The sequence below is a fragment of the Cydia fagiglandana genome, chromosome 12, assembly GCF_963556715.1.
Source record: "Cydia fagiglandana chromosome 12, ilCydFagi1.1, whole genome shotgun sequence".
NCBI lineage: Eukaryota > Metazoa > Arthropoda > Insecta > Lepidoptera > Tortricidae > Cydia > Cydia fagiglandana.
Genome location: NC_085943.1, coordinates 16,451,343 through 16,467,537, shown reverse-complemented (window position 1 = coordinate 16,467,537; position 16,195 = coordinate 16,451,343). Strand labels below are relative to the sequence as shown.

The 16,195-nt window shown below is 34.0% G+C and overlaps 1 protein-coding gene across 2 annotated transcripts in view; it reads left to right on the top strand.

Annotated features, from left to right (window-relative positions):
- LOC134669631 (small conductance calcium-activated potassium channel protein) overlaps window positions 1-16,195 on the top strand; it is a 99,405-nt gene that overhangs the window by 15,365 nt on the left and 67,845 nt on the right. The window lies entirely within an intron of this gene.

The following is a 16,195-nucleotide window of genomic DNA, read 5'->3' as shown; positions in this document are numbered from 1 at the left end:
TTTCATCATAGTAAATGCTGAAAGGCGGTACGAAAAACGTATCCTTCTTAAATATTTCAAAGATGTTCACTTTTACCAAATATTAAGTTCTATTTTTATACCGCCTGTGGCCTGTAATATGAGCAAAAACTTGAACTGTACGCTGTACTCCTCATACTGACCAACATTAGTTCAGCGACTATTAAAAATAACTTGTCGTTTGATTTTTAATACACTTTAAAGTTTATTCTAAATCGCGATGTATTGCGAATTTTGTTATGTTTAAGGCGTGACAAGCAACGTCAATCACAATGATAATGATGTGGCGATGGCGTCCATTGAAGATAATAATTATTTTGTATGAGAAATAGGGAGTCTAAATACTTCATAATTTTTAAAAGTTGTTGAACAAAAGTGACACCGTTTGAGGAGTACAATCTATGTTTTAATTATATGCTCGTGTTATAGGCTACACCCGGTATTGTCTCGACATAGTAATAGTAGACTACCCATTTATTTCCACCCCGTTTTTGCATTCCGACAATTTCAAAGTGCTAAGATCAGCACACGCCTCCATTAATATAAGTGACCAAACGACTTTAACCTTCACCTATAATGTACATCATTATGAAGATAAATACAATAATGGCCTTGAAAGTAACTCGACAACGTCGGATATAACAATATAATAGACTTTTTATTCGACTTATATTCAAAGCTTTGTCGCATCATCAAAATAATAGGCCGGTCGTTTCACCTTTGGCGTCTGGGTTTTGTTCGGCTGATAAGGCCATGGGGAGTAAAGTAAGCATTTTGCTAATCGACCCTATAAATAATAAAATTATTGACGTGGTTAAAGAAGTATCATTTTGTATCACTTATACATATGAACCATCATAACGATTTGGTATTTGTACCGAAAGATAATTTTATTATATTATTAATCTGCCAGATTTTACTTTCGTTGTTGTTTTAAGTTTTGTTAGGTAGGTAAAGATCATCACAGCAACAACTCAAATTTGCAATTTGCATACATATAGGTATGTATTTGCACACCTAGAAACAATGAAATGCTGCTTCCCAATAAATGCTCCTAAAACCCAGAGCCACTTTTTCAGTTTTGAATTTGGAACCTTTTTTTATTCCATTATAGTTCAAAATTCGATTTAAATTTGTTGTTTTTAAAGGAACTCCAGACTTAGGAGGATAAAATATGATAGGCCAAATGCTACGAACCTAGGATTATGGCGTGCTATTAAAATGTTGAATTAATTTTGTAGCACGATTAACAATTGGGTACTTATTTAAAATCTTCATTTGTGAGCGTAGATAAAGTAGGTAGGTATTTCGAAGTAGGTAACATTTCATATCCTCACATTTTCACCAACAAGAAACAAGCCAGAGTTCGAGCTTAGCAATTGCCATATCCCATAAATATTCCTAAGCAAGACGTAAAATTTGTACGGCTTTCTGTAGTTTTAGTTACAACCCGACCGTTACGCAACGTTACACGGGGCGGGTGTAATGATGTTGTTTTTCATCAAAACGGGAAAGTCGGAGCGTACGTATTCGCAGCCTGATTTATGCGATTCTTCTCTCGGAACTGAAGACGACGTTATTACTTGCTGTACCTATGTTTTTAGTTTAATACTCAACAAGCTTGGTGCAAAGACACTGTAGGTTATCAAAAGCCATTTTGATTTACAATGCATTCACTAAATAATAACAAAAGATAGATTTTGATTTTACCTCTATGTCTTTATGTTCAAATTCGTAAACTTTGAAGTAAGTACATAGTAGGTACCAAACCTCGGATGCGAATTAAAAAATAATACAATAAGTAGGTATAACATCGAAAACTTTTCAGTTTTGAACATACATTTCGTAAAGTATAATAAATTTGCGATAAAAATTTGATTTGAAAAAAAAAATCAATAACAAAGTAAATTATGTGCATTCATTTTATTTTCTTGCGCTTTTATAATAAGAGTGTTTTTTATAAGAGAGTGTTTTTTTTTTATATAGGTAACTTTATTAACTATAAGATTAATTTGGGTTAAGTCAGACTATTCGTCAAAAGTATCTTATAGCTTAAGAAAAAGAGATACGTATGTCTGTGTATGTAGAACATTTAGACTGTGAGAGATCATAGAGTGAGAAATATTTGAAAAATACTGGAATAAATAAAATGGCAAATAATTTTAGTGCGTTGTTTCTTTCGCTAATATGGATGCTGGCTTAACATCGTTTTAACGCGACCTACTTATTTATTTATTTAGAAATTTAATTCAGGCAACTAGGCCCATATTACAAATACCTTACAGACTAACATACATATGTATTTTATAAACTTAAAACTAAACACTATTAATACTACTTATGTAGGTATAGTTATCATCAGATATATCGGAGCGGCCGAGATGCTCAAAAATATCTGAACTCGCACTCTAGCGCCTTGACAATTAGAGGCGTGTTCAGATATTGCTGAGCACCTCGGCCGGTCCGATATATCTGATGGCGACTGTACATTAACATAGCATCATTAATGTATGCCACTGTTTGAGGGCAGTTTCACGTCATAATTACTAAGTGAAATGAATGCATAATAGGGTCATGTCACTAAACTTAGCTACCCACTCAGTAGTAAATTATTTCTGATATCGTGACGTAGACTTGGCCAGGAAAGTCTTCTTGTTCCCCGCGTTATCCCGGCATTTCGTCACGGCTCATGAGCGCCTGGGGTCCGCTTGACAACTAATCCCATGATTTGACGTAGGCACTAGCTTTTAAGAAAGCGACTGCCATCTGACCTTCCAACCCAGAGGGTAAATTGGGCCTTATTGGGATGAGTCCGGTTTCCTCGCGATGGTTTCCTTCGCTGAAAAGCGACTGGTAAATATCAAATTATATTTCGTACAAAAGTTCCGAAAAACTCATTGGTACGAGCCGGGGTTTGAACCCGTGACCTCCAGATTGCAAGTCGCACGTTCTCACCGCTAGGCCACCAGCGCTTTACTTGGCTAGGAAAATATCTGCAGTATATTTAAGGTTCAAACTTTTATGTAAGTAATTTATGATTGTTTTAATCAATTATACATATTGGTAGTTTTTGCTTACCTACTCGTACATCTTGATTATCCAAAAGAAAAACAAAACCTGTGTAAAGGTAAGGTAAGGTTTTGTTTTTCCTCTCTCTCCTTCTCTCTCCGGTTACTGATTTGTCATACAGTATTACAATTTTAACGAGTGGAAATATATCGGATAAACAACGTATTTTTAGTTTTGGATTGTAGTAGATAATCATCCATATTTTTGTAGGGCTGCATGTATGTAGGTCAAAATACAGCTTGGCAAAAAAGAGTAGAAATTAAAAAGTTGCAACTTTGTAGTGTCGTCCCTTTCAAACCAATTTATATAAGAAAACGGGACGAGACTACAGTGTTGCCACTTTTTAATTTCTACTCTTTTATGCCAAGCTGTAAAGGCGTTTATCTTATTTTTAAATAATAAATAAATAACAAAATTTAATTTAATTTTTACTATGACTGTTCCGTTGTTGTTTTGATAACATAAAATGTGTGTACTTTTTGTATGTACATACCACAAAAATATGTCATTCGAGATAAGTAGCTGCTTACATATATCACCCTTTTATCACCAAAGTAAGGAAAGGCATTACCAAGCTCACCAACTTTCCTCTCAACCAACAAATATCCCAAGATAAGGAAAATACGGGAGAAATTCAGAGAAAAACAATGATTAACGGTTAATCATCTAGAAAGGATTCCTTACACCTATAAACCAGATTCCTGCTCACATTTCTCAAGCCGCCAATTAAAACAATTCTATATAGTGACATTAGGATTAATAATATATAACTCTATATACACTAAGATTTGATCTTGTGACGCTATTTAGGAAATATGTAACTTGTTCCTTCGGCTAATAATAATAATAAGGATGTCTTTGTTATTGACGTTTCGCGTTCGTCTTATAGTATTAGTGAATACAAGCGGGTATTTGTGAGGCACTCAACCTACCCTCGGTTACGTATCTGATCTGATTATCTAGGCTCGTTTATAGCTGGCTGTCTTTTTTGCAAAGTATCAAGGTTGACAACATCAATTCAACATTATGCTATTACTAAAGGTTGCTTATATTACTGTTTGTGTCTTCTTAAATAACCAAAATAGAAAATGTTGATGATGCTGAACCTTTTTAGTTCGCTAAGGCCTGACATGTTTCATGTAGGCATACATAATTATTATATTAAGCTGTCTACCTTCTATGATTTCGCAGAAAATTCATGCGACACATATTTACGCTTATTTAACAAGATTTAAAAAATACATTTTCATTAATTTATTGAAACCAAAAAAAATAAAATATTTCGTTTTATTTCAATAATAATGTTTCATCTGTTTTTTCTGCCATTGATAGATGTAGACTTTTGGCATTATGATATTTATTTCGTGGACTAGGTACTTTGGACCTACATCGTTAGTTACTTTAGGTTTTCAAATATTAAAGTGCTTCAATTATTTTCACCTTTGCATATGCGAAGCTTTCAGCTACTAATTCATTCATGCCAATCCCTATAGATACTTACAACCCAGGTTACCTTTTACGTCAGATTGTACCGAGACTTCTTGCATTATTTAAAGTATCCCCAGAGAAATAACCTCGGTAATAACATGGCGCAGCGCTAAAGCGAGTTTAACAAGATAACAAACGTATATTTAGATACAAAAAAAAGTCTAAAACCTTGCGCTGAGGGACCGTTTGTGTTTGACCATCATTGCGTGCAGCGAGCAACCCAAATACAAATTACTGCCTGTCCGTACGCGTTCCGACCGACCCTAACCTGAATATTTTAAGACGAGCTCTCTATTTGGACTCGAGTCATGACATGACTTGGTACTGGCCATGAGCATTGTTCAGAATTCCTCGGGGACTTAAAGGTTCATTGCGTATAAAGCGATCGGCGAGAAAATGAATGTAAGAAGCCGGTTGCCTTTGCATCTCTGCTCTGAGGGTTTCCGTCGATTGTGCCTTTAAATTACATTACTTGAAGTGGCTTTGATGTTTGATGTAATATTAGTAGGGCTTTTATTAAATTTGGGTGAGGTGAACCGGTTGTTTTGCAATTAAAAATAAATTTATGCGTTACCGACGTAATGTAATGTACCTACTAGTCGTTGACGGAATACATTTTTAAACAGCGCGTCTCTTCTTAGCGCAGAGTATCTACACACCTATTTCTACCACCACTACCGCGTGTCTAGATAGATTCTATTCACATTAATACAGCACAAGAAAAAATATTTAGCTTAGCTACGTGAAATACGCCCGGGCCAGTTTGTAGCATTTTCGATAGAATTCTACACAGCGAATTATATAGGTAATCGTGTACCTATCCAATTAACCGTAGACATTCAATTAGGTAGATCTGAACTACTTATCGCTCATCACAATACTAAAATAACAAAATATAGGTTACACAATAATACAAATATACACTAAGTTGATTTGATGTAAGTGAATCAATAATAAGTAGGTACCTACCTAGAAATTGTAGGCGTACCTCATATCGTCGGGTGACAAGCAAAAGTCACTAAGTACTATCAAAATATTAAAGTAACAATGCACTTTATTACACTTGTAACACGGTTTATTGTCCAATAATTTCAATGGTGTTAGTTAGTGACTTTTGCTTGCCACCCGACTATATATGTATGTCTAAAACAAGAAAAATATATAAAAAATACACAAACATCGATCCACAGGCGTGAAACAAAACATTCTCAAATCCATTTATCCCACTCGCACTTCACGAGATACATTTTCCACGTTTAGAGAGCCCAGAAAGAAATCGTCGGCGCAAACGTTTCAGCGAACGGCAGGGCTAACCATTCCTAATGTGCGCCGTATCTCCGAGGCCTACATAAAGATATAAAGCTGTTCTTTTGTTTCAATATTACCCTGTAATGTAGAAAACGTCTGTCGGGCTGCACAAACACCCATTTAATTAAACAGGAAGTTTGCAGGACATCCGCCCCCAGTTTGTTTTGGACATTCAAATCCTTCTTGTTTCCAGTATAAATAGGTTTTTATACTGTGGAATACTGACAATGGCGGTGCGAGTTTAATTGGTTGTTTTTTTTTATACACAATTCAATAAGCTGTCAGAAAACAGTCATGTTCGTTCATATGAAATTGTGGGATTAAAATCAAAAACAATTTGAGGTTTTCATTCACATGTTTTTGTTTCCAAAACAGCCAATATACTAACTTTAACTAAGTAGTTGTTGCCAATTAATGTGCGCATGGATTTAATTGAACATTGTGCAGAATAACATATTATTAAAATTACGCAATTGTTTTATTAAAACTTTATTAAAACAATTGCGTACTCACTTTTTTGTTTTCTAATATCGTGTCTTTCTACGAAGTTTCAAGTCCCTCACTCATTCAATAAAAAAAACATTTACTGTACCATAATCACTCCCTTACCGCCCCCTCCCTTGATCCCTTTGTGGTAATAAGGGTTGAAAGTTTGATAAAATAATAAGGGTTAAATAAAATATGGTTTTACGAAGTTTCAATATTTGACCGTGTTAGAGTTTTCCAATCATGATTAAAAATAAATTCAATTTCATGATTGGAGGCATACACTTTAAATATTTTTCATTACAGTTTTTACGAGTTATAAATGTGTTTCTTAAGTATTTATGCTTTTCATTTAGAATTCCACGCTCCAAGAACATCGTAAAAATAAGTTATTACATATTTATATTGCAAATCCGCAGTAAGCAGAATATTTCAAATAGGTACTTTTCTTAAGTTGGTCTGAAAACTTTCCTTATCAAAAATAAATTTTATATAAATTCAAGTTCGAGAATTTATTAACAAAATTTCGTCTTACTTTTTTTGATAACATTCGTTTATATAAGTAGTAGTGTAGTAGTGCGTTTATAAGTCTACTGAAGGGTTTTTTAAAGGAGGAAATGTAACAAAAGTATTTAAATTATATCATAGAGATTCCGATTCATACTATGTAGGTACTTTAATATACAGTTTTATCCAGTTATGTGACGTGACAAAGAGTCGCCGGGACTGAAGAGTCCTCACGCAGCCCTGCCCCGACTTGTTTGCTCTCGACTCAGACTCTCATTACCTGCTTCATTAAAACGAGTGTGCTTTAACTAAAATGAACTTTATATTCCAAGGGCTATTTATCTTGTTGTTTCTCATTTTGTTTCCCCTATTTTGACAGTTTTCAGAAAGGTTGCGAATGACAGCTTTAATGGTAACATTTGGTTTGTTATAGTTCGTTTTTTTTTAGCATTAGAAAGAACTCGCAAGAAGGTAAGCGATCTTGACATATCATTTAATTGAAAAACGCTTTTTAAAAATCAAAAACTTAACTTATGAAAGCAGAAGAATATAAATGATCGTATTAGATTCATAATTGTTACATATTTGCCGTAACTTATTTTTAAAATGTCTTTGTCAATTAAAAGACACATCAAGATTGTTTACCTTATTTCTAATGCTAAAAGAAACGAACTATAGGTGGGGTAACTAAGTAGCTGATAAGTGCTGTTTTGTAAAAAAGTTTGCATTTTGTAATACGAGTACACTTATGTATGTTTTCTGCGTAGGTAAAACTGAACTTTATATCCTATGGGAAGTAGTTTGCATACCTATTTACTCACGTGCTTTTTGGCGTATTTTCTCGAACCGGTTTACCACATTTTATAACTTGACAATATAAATATCCGAACCAGTTAATGTGATATTTATTATTTAACATAAACATACGTATGAGTTATGACCAATGACTATACCTACATGACGCCGAAAAGGCGCTAGATGAGTACCGTCTTATGGGCATATACCTAATATTTTACAATACAACTAGGTAATTAGATTGAATGTCGTATTTACTAAATCAATTTAAGATTTACAGGAAAAAGGCAATTACCTTTTGTGATAATATTTTTACAGCGTAAATAGGTAATAAAAAAACGTTAGCTCCAAAAACATTATCTGTTATTAAAAGATTCATCGAGGAGGGGAAAAATTATTATCTAACTAATGAATATTTTCAATTTCCTTTGTGAAGCGCGTCTTCATAACATAACAAAGTCCTTTCTGATTTATTACGTTTTCAATAAACTTACTTAGTATTTTCATGGAATATTTTGAAGTACCTCTTGCTTCGCTTTAAAGTAATTCATTGGGTAGTCGTATCATTCATCAAAAGTCTGTAAAACTGGCTTGTTATCTAAATGATCAAGAACCGGGCACATTGGCGCCCAAAACGTTTTGTAGCGGCATGCGACGTATTTAGGAACGTACAAATTACCCCAACGAAGTTCTTTGCGGCTATTAAACAATCATTTGCGTCAAACGATACTAAGTACTGCTTTTACCCATTCACGGTCGCGGTTACTGGGTCGCTAACGTATGGGCTCCCTGGAAGTGCCGAATGAAAAAGTAATGGGTTGGGTTGTCGCTTAGTTAATAATGGACGATGTTAACTTCGCTCCATTAGAGTTTAACGTTATCTTTCGGATTTTATAATACATGAATAATTGAATACCATTATTTATCCATACATATCCATATATTATAATTATTGTATGTGTTGTTGTGTTCTTGATTATTTTATATCGTTGTCACAACATAAGCTTTTTTGAGCTAGTCAATTGTGTAAAAATATCCTATAATATTTATTTATTGTTCGATAACTCATTGATTTTGATGGCCATGTTTAGAAACATGCAGTTAATAGAATTGACTGACGTATGTGTAATATTTTACAGCTATTTCTTAATCAACGTTTTTGTAAAATATAAAAGCCACCAAGTACTTAATGTGAAGTATAATCAGCTTGGTATATTATAAAATATGATGTTTAAAATATACCTCAATTAATGTTTTTTTTTTATAGCTGCATTAAATTAAATTAAAGTAAAAAGAAAGGATTAGGAAAGATTGCTAAAAATTAATATTAATCAAAACTTTAACATATTTCTGTTATATTTTATTATTATTCATTGCATTCTTCCGGGTATTTTCCTTATGCAGAGTACTTCATACAGTACTAAATTTTGTCCGAGATTTAATTTTGTTTAATTTTTATATTTAATTTAAAATAAAATCATTTAAATTATTTAATTACCTACTAATCTCAAAAAATAATTGGTAGGCTTGATTGATCCTGCAGTGTATTTTTTAGGAAGTACCAAATGAAAAAGTAATTACCAACGGTGATATGGCAATGTTTGAAACTTATATCTGACGAGTTTGGGAAGTTTGACGAGTTTTTCCGGATAAGATTAGATTATAAGCATTCGATCCCGATCGGACTTTCGGCGCGATTCGGGAAATGAATTAGAGGTTAACTAGATACGATATAGTAAAGATAGATACCTTATTAAGATACCTTATGGCGGCCGGCGCTTACGTCGCATAGCGCCGCAATAATATAAGAGCGGCGTTAATAATAGCGTAAGCGCCAATCGCCATAAGGTACCTTTGTTCGTGGAACGTCACATATGTTCACTATTTTATATCTAGTGAATCTCTAATTCATTTCCCGAATCGCGGCGCCAGCCGCCATAAGGTACCTTTTGCAGTGGAACGTCACATATCTTTACTATTTCATATCTAGTGGGTCTCTAATTCATTTCCCGAATCGAGCTAAACTTTCTTCTAGGTATCGTCGAAAGATCATTAGAAATAAGTATAACGTGTAGGTGATATTCGGATGGCCACAACTGCAGCTGCGTTATTAATATTGCAACATAACTTTGATAAAATGAGAGACGGATTGTTCGTTCATAATTAACAGCGTATTTATGTTCCTTCATATTTATGTGGCTCCATAAAATTAAAAAATCATTCATGGGTAATTGTGTAAGATTTTATAATAAACTTCCAAACCATATTACTGAATTATCTATTAATAAATTTAAGAATTATGTAAAGCGTAAACTTATTTCCAAAGCTTATTATACCACACAGGACTACATGAATGATAATACAACGTGGGATTAATTGTTATTCGAAATGATTATTTATTTATTAGGTATATTTGATTATTGATGAGGAAATGGATATTCCGATGTAATACTATCTACTTGTTTGTTACTTATGCTTTTTTTGACATTTAGATTTTATTCTAGAAATTCTAGACTAGTATTTTTTTTATACAATTTTTTTTTTAATGTTTGACGATCCTTTTGTGAAATTCTTAGTGTTAAATTTGACATGTATAATAATCCAATTTTATTATGGAAGAATATTAACATCAATAAATTGCTCTGATAATTAGATTAAGATTAATTACGATTCATAAGAGCTTGTTGCTAGGCCTACATGAATAAAGTATATTTTGATTGATTGATTGATTGATTGATATCTATATAGAACAAAGAACAACACGCGTATTCGGGAAACAGCAAGATCTAGAAACGATATAGAGATCAACTAGATTTACATTAGATATCGACTAGATGTGACTTGGATATCTAAGTCATAACTTGTCGAAATCGTTCTAGAAGATCTCCAGAATCGCGGAAACATCAAATTTTTCATATCTATCTTGTCGAAATCGTTCAAGAGGATCTCCAGAATCGCGGAAACGTCAAATTTGACATATCTATCTTACAAATATCTTTAAATTATCCATATCGTAACTTGTTGAGGTCTAGTAGAGATCTAATACATTTTCAGAATCGAGCCGCAAGAGACCAAAAAGTCATCCTTGCCATGACGGTCATGAAAAAAACAGAAGAATAGTAGATTGTTAACCAAGGGTGGAAAGTGAACCATATCACCTGAGATATTTTGGCGCTCGAACGAAGTGAGAGCACCAATTAATAGTTTGAGGTTGAGATGGTTACTTTTACCCGAGTTAAACACTCTACTTTTCATTTCGACTATGAGGAAAGTCAAACACAAGAAAATATTTTGACGTTTAAGAAAATTATGGACTGGAATTGGCGCCATTTACATTTTGATCAAAAAAAATTCTAAAACCATAGACAAACCGATCTTAAACTGGAATGAGTCTGAAACGGCCTTAATGTATACACGCTTTAGAAAAATACTTAAGTGAATGAATGTATAGGTAATGTACCTAATGATGGTATTTTAATTTTAAACATTCATTATGCTTATTTCATACATTTAAATTTTAAATATGTACCTAGAAGTAGTACATATTTTTTTTTGAACAAAATTTTTTCGATAGTAGGTACTTGGTTTGAAAATGCGGAAGCTAATATTAGAGCTTTAAACTAAATAATATGGCGTAGGTTTATGGCTCTTAGCCGTTGCTCTAAGTACAAATTAAAAAAAAAATACTTTCTACCCTAGGGTGGGAAATGTAATTTTCCACCCGACTGGTTGCCTATGAAAGGTGAACTTTCCAAATAGGAGAGATGAAAACATCATTTTTAGAAACTTCTCCTATAATTAACAATAAAAATATAAGGTTCGTCCTATCTTCAGTGTCATAATAACCTTATACAACTACGTACCTGTAGTTAAAAAATACATTTGGGTCTAGTTATTGTTGTTCTCTTTATTATATTATATTAAAATATGATTGAAATGATTATTAATTTATACAGTAAGACGGTTACATACCTATTTGTTAATATTTGGGAGACCGAGCTTGGCTCGTAAAACATATAAAAACTCAAAACTGTACGTTTTCCCAGAGATAAGACCTGGCTAGATCGATTTATCACTCCCAAAAACCTCCATATAGCAAATTTCATCTAAATCGTTGGAGCCGTTTCCGAGATCCCCGAAATATATATAAAAAAAGAATTGCTCGTTTAATGGTATTAGAAAGATTAGATAGATACGTTACATTAAGTGAAATCGCAAATTAAATTTAAATTTAATCATTCGGGTCGCCAAAAAGCCTCTCTTCGGCACAAGTATAGCGTGATGCTATGATTTACCTACAGGCTGTGCACAGGGGAAATTAAACCGTATATAATATCCACGACCGTAATAATGATGTATGATGTGTAATGATGTATCTTATGTACACAGTTTACAATTAATAAATACTTTACTTTACTTTACTTTATGGTAATAAACGGAATTTTTGAGGCGGATGCATTTTTAATAAAAGAGTGCAATAAAGCATGTGAATTGAATTTAACGAAACGGGACAATAGTCTTTAGGATGGAATCACATCAGCATCGAGCCGTATTTTATATATGAGAAATTGCTCGTTAGTATGAAGATGCGTAGGCATGCTTTCACCTTTCCGATGCGTAGGCATCTTCATACTAGCTAACGAGCAATTTCTCATATATAAAATGCGGCTCGATGCTGACAGATGTGATTCCACCCTTAGTTTATTGTTTGGAATAATTAAAGAATTCTTTTAATAATTATAAAACCTGCTAGGTGTTTTAAATCAAATATGAAAACAAAAATAATTACACTACATAGAAAACTACTTTTTGTAACAGTAAAGACGGAAAACTGAAGAATTAAACACAATTGAATAAGTACTCCTGATTGGTATTAATTATTAGCTTTATTGCATTGGATTGATGCGTTCATAAATGTAGTTAATGAGTAAATTATTTATGCATTCTCATATGTATTGGTAATATCCAAAATACCTGGGGCATTCCCCATGTCATTGACAAATAGTTGCATCATATGCTGCCTTGCCTGTGGCACGTTCAGGGATAACATTAGAATTTTTGAGTGTTGAGTGATAATATTTAAATAAATTATCATCTATACAAGTACATCATAATCACAGGCCTTTCCGCCTATTGCAGACGATTACTGCATTGCTGTTTAGACAGCGGGTTCGGTGACTGTAGAGGCCGATGCGTGAACGGCACGACCTCCCACATTTTTACACAAGTACACAACCATAACAATAACTACAATAGCCCAGTCTCATTGTCCATCCAAACATAAATCCATAGACCGGTATACTATTCACTTTTTCTGCAATAGTCCCAATGCCTGCTGCGACCGGTTCATGGGTGTTTATTGTTGCGCCTGTGAACGGGTTCCAGCAGGCGTTCTACATGACATTAAAGCTCTCCAAGGGGCCTCTACGTGTTGGATCTATATCCCCACGCAAGCCTATCAAAAGACCGGGATTTGTAGGCCCGTGAATTCCAAAATGGAGAAACAAATAACTATATTAATTATACAGGGCGTCCCAAGACTATGGGACATCAAGGGAAAGTACCTTAAATATCGTAGATAGGATATTTTGCTGAAAGAAGACATTATTTGAATTAACAAACAATTTAAACTGCATCCATAGATTTTTAAATAATTACATGGTTGAACCGGGAATCGAACCCGCTACACGAGAAAAATAATCACCCTGTAGTTTTATCATACCGATCGAAAGGATTCATTATAAGGATTATTTTTTGCTAAACAACATAGTGTCAGAAATAAAAGGAAGACCATGAATTTTAACATTTTTTAATTCAAAATTAATCAATTTAATTTATCAAATGTCGCACTCTTTTGATTATTTCGCTTTTCACATCAAATGTTAAATTCATGGTCTACCTTTTATTTCTGACACTATATTATTTAGCAAAAAATAATCCTTATGATGAAGCCTTTCGATCGGTATGATAAAACTACAGAGTGATTATTTTTCCCGTGTAGCGGGTTCGATTCCCGGTTCAACCATGTAATTATTTAAAAACCTATTAATGCAGTTTAAATTGTTTTTTAAATTAAAATAATGTCTTCTTTCAACAAAATATCGTATCTACGATATTTACGGTACTTTCCCTTGATGTCCCATAGTCTTGGGACACCCTGTATATCATTTATAATTAATAGCTGATAAGCAGGAGCTCTTATCAACAAATCATGGCTTCCACAAGCAAACGACAATATGCCCAATTCAAACTTTAAGATACGTCAATTAATAGATCTAGAAACGATATGGATTAGATGTGTCAGTATCAAAAGTGACGTTTTTGTATGAAAGAACGTCATGTTTGACACCGACATATCGAATCCATATTGTTTCTAGATTAACTGTCGTATCTTGAAGTTCGAATCGGGCCGAATGTCTTTGTCGTGCATGTAGTAAAAAATGTGATACGGTGAACTCGTTTATTTTGTAAACAAAGAACTTTCTACCCCAAGGACACCTAATATTGACGCGATTGTTGTACCATCGCCCACACTGTTAACTGTACGTCGGTGAACCTTATGCCTTTTGTAATAAGGTCCACCGATGTACAGTTAGGAGTGTTGCTGTCTGTACTACAACGCCAAGAATGACTGTTGAACGCAGTTGAATGACTATTGTTATGTTATAATCGCTTTCACTGTCAAGGTAACCTGACTTGCTTTTAAGCAACGAATGTTTAAAAGTAAAATCGTCTAATATTTTCATTAGGATTAACCGCTCTTGCGAGATCATAATAATGATGTCATAAATCAAGAAAACAAAACTTATTAAGCCTTGGAAAATAACTACTTTTATAATTTCTTCTACCGGTTTATTTACCCGCCTATTGACATCTTCGTTTTTTGGCAAATATCTTCTTTTTCCTCGGCCCCTCATTGCTAAGGATCACGACCATGTATGCTTCGTCTCCACAGTGCACGTTGCCGCCAACCACCCTCTTCACAACATCAGAAAATCTATTGGGTGCTTTTCCTCGCGCTCGCTTTGACCCTCTATTTGGCCCAGAATAATCTGTCTTTTTAAGTCGTGTTACTTAAGCTGGGTCCAGACGGTGCAGACTTGCGCTGCGCAGACTGTTGCACGGACAAAAGTATGTGCGACTCGCATCGTCCACACGATACACACTGATGTTAGTTGTTCTTTAAACCTCGTGGTGTGCGGACGTTTGCATATCCCTATTATTGTACTCTTTGGACTTAATTTTCCATACAGCTGGAAGGGACTATACATATAGATCTATAAATTCAACTAAGAATTCTCTCGAATATTTTCTTAAATCGTTCATTTTTATAATAAAAACAAAGCAAACTGTGAATTAATTAACCAAAGTTGTCGTAAGTTGACCCAAACAAGTCTGAACATGCGTCCACACAGTGCAGTAGTCGGCGCAAACACGCATGTCTGCGCCGACTTTTTGATGCCAGATACAAAAATGCACAGATGTCGTTACAGACTTGAGACTTCAAGTCCACACGTCCCATTTGCACCAATTTAAGTCTGTACAGACACGCTGCGCAGACTAAAGTCTGCACCGTGTGGACCTTTAGACCGCATACTTAATATGACCAAATAAGCTGAGTGCGCGTTCTTGACAAATTGTAGAGAAAATATGACGCACTTGAAACACAAACTTTTGATGCTGACTGTACCATGAAACGTTAGCGTGTAAGCTGACATGCGAGTTTGCTCGCATAAAATAATTACGGTTGTCATACAAAGCGGGCGTTTAGCTGCGTTAAAATGTAAAGGAGCGTAAACATTAATATGCCTAACGCGTGAAACGGAAACTAACGCAGAAAGGTAAATAAGAGCACGGTAATGGTTTACTAACCCTGCTGTACTATACGGGCCTATGTTAATGTACTACGAGTATATAGCATACAATTTGAGTCATACTTACGATCTTTGGTCACGGAACGTCATGCCCGCAAGTCGGTTTTAAAAGGTCAACATACATTTTATGGTAAGGTGTGTAAGGGCATATCGATTGAAACAGTTCATTACATAAAACAATAAAGGGCATAATATATATGGAGGTATTTATAAAACTTATTATATTATAATATAATTTGACTTTTGTGAGTAATACGTAACTCACAAAAATTTGACTAGATGAATATAACTTATTTTATGAAAGTTTGGTGGCAAGATTGCGTGAATCTAAATAAAATATACAGTGCGCAGTTCGAGTCCATCGAGCCTATCGGTCTGATTCGAACTGTAAGATATGTCAATTAACAGATCTAGAAACGATATGGATTACATATGTCAGTGTCAAATGTGACATTCTTCAAACAAAAACGTCACTTTTGACACTGACACATCTAATCCATATCATTTCTAGATCTATTAATTGAAGTATCTTAAAGTTCGAATCGGGTAGTATGATCTTTCGTCTACGGATATAAATAAATAAATTATCATTTAATTGAACATCAGGGATCATACAGACACACACAACAAAATAATACATTACAACAAAT